Raw genomic sequence first — 1,884 nt, 5'->3', positions numbered from 1 at the left:
AGTACATGTCAACTTATTCTACTAACCCTAACCTAACAGTCTAATGAGAGACAGTTGACATAGTTGCAAAGTTACTTACAGTTACTAGAAGTCTACACTCTCAGAAATAAAGGTACAACAACTGACACTGGGGTGGTAACTTTTCATACTTTCAAAAGGTACATATTTGTACCTAAAAGGGTCCATTTTGATACCTTAAAGGTACATATTAGTACTTAAAGTGTAATTATTAGAAACTAAAAGGGTACAAAAGTGTACCTTTTGAAAAGGTACCGCCCCAGTGACAGCTTTTGTACCTTTGTATACAGTGTACAGTGGACTATCAAAATAAAGTATAACCAAATAATATTTAAGAGCCTTTTTGGAGCTTGACAGACGTGCAATTTATACTGTTATTGTGTGGAAAGATTCTTCTTGATCAGAAAAAATAACAGCATGCAGGTTTGTTTGTTAGTTTGTTTTTAATTCCTTGAGAAAGCTCTCAAGTTTACCTTATGCTTCAAAAACTTTCTCGCAGAATGTCGTTTTTGTGGTTTTAGGAGACGCCGCCGTTTGTCAGTTCTGCATTGTGTTCGGAGAGAAAGATCTTTATAACTTTGTGACACGCAGACTGAAAAATGACCTTGAGCCTCCACCACATATTCAGATCCTAACAACCAGTATGAAACCTTACAACCCTCCCCAACCTCAGGCACTGTTGTGATGCGGTGAGGTTTAGACCACCAGCAGCTCCAGAGAGCCCAAACTACTGCAAAACATGCATATCAGGACTCTAATAAAGTGATCAAATATCTAACTCTCACTTGCAAAGTTGCTCCCATTTTAAATGCTCCAATTATTGTCATATTCGGACCATTCTTGTACATATTTACTAAATATACACTCTTAAAAGTAAATGTTATAGAAGGGGGTTTCGTAACAATGCCATGGAAGATCCATTTTTGGTTCTACAAAGAACCTTTCAGTGCACAGTTCCTAAGAGAACTATTATTTCTTAGAGTGAAGAACATTTTAATAATCTAAAAAAAAAATGTTTTCCGCTGTAAAGAACCTTTTCTGGAATGGAACGATTCATTGGATGTTAAAGGTTTATCAACCACTGATGCCAATAAAGAAACTTTATTTTTTTAAGAGTGCATGACACGGCAAGTTTCTGAACATTGTAAAGATTAATGTTTCCATTTCTTTGAAATGCATACCGTTTATATGAGGCTGAATTTAATACCATGTGCTGTTTGTGTTGTCGACTGGGACTAAAAATCATGATATACTGTAAATATTATCTAATAAATATGTTTGATGTGTCTTGAAAGCAGTGTTTACATTAAAATAGCAGCACAATTAAATTACAAAATAGTTTTTAAAAAATCAATAGAATGTTGCTGATGAATGATGAAAATTACAAATTAGGAACATTACAAGCAATTTGTCATACGAGCAAACAATATAGATGTTATACAAGTTTAAAGTGAAAGCTAGATTAGCAGACAGGTAAGAGGGATACTATTTATTTATTTGTTTGTTTGTTTGCTTGCATGAATTAATCTGCATGATACACAATTAAAAATAAAGCGTTTTATTGGCATTGATGGTTTCATGGAGAACCTTTGGCATCCACGGAGCCTTTCTATTGCACAAAAGGTTCTTGGGATTATTCACAGGAACCAGATTTTTTTTTCAAAGTGTAGCATGATCTGGCAGACTTTTCTGGGAAGGTACAGCACTGAAATCCAGACACTCTTTAAAATGCACAAAGGGAGCATAACTACACACGCATCTGAATGCATACATGACTAAATTTAATTACGGTGCATCGCTATTTCAGCACAGATCCCTGCTTAAACTGGACTGTGGGATGTTAGCGTATTAAATGCTGGTTTTTGC

The 1,884-nt window shown here is 35.1% G+C and overlaps 1 pseudogene; it reads left to right on the top strand.

Annotated features, from left to right (window-relative positions):
• The window catches only part of LOC107689020 (iroquois-class homeodomain protein irx-1-like), a 69,069-nt pseudogene extending 68,366 nt beyond the window's left edge, over positions 1-703 (top strand).
• Positions 704-1,884: the final 1,181 nt, after the last annotated feature.

This window comes from Sinocyclocheilus anshuiensis, unplaced genomic scaffold (assembly GCF_001515605.1).
Source record: "Sinocyclocheilus anshuiensis isolate Anshui unplaced genomic scaffold, SAMN03320099.WGS_v1.1 scaffold181, whole genome shotgun sequence".
NCBI classification, from domain to species: domain Eukaryota; kingdom Metazoa; phylum Chordata; class Actinopteri; order Cypriniformes; family Cyprinidae; genus Sinocyclocheilus; species Sinocyclocheilus anshuiensis.
The sequence above is the reverse complement of the archived record's forward strand: the minus strand, read 5'-3'. Positions and strand labels throughout refer to the sequence as shown.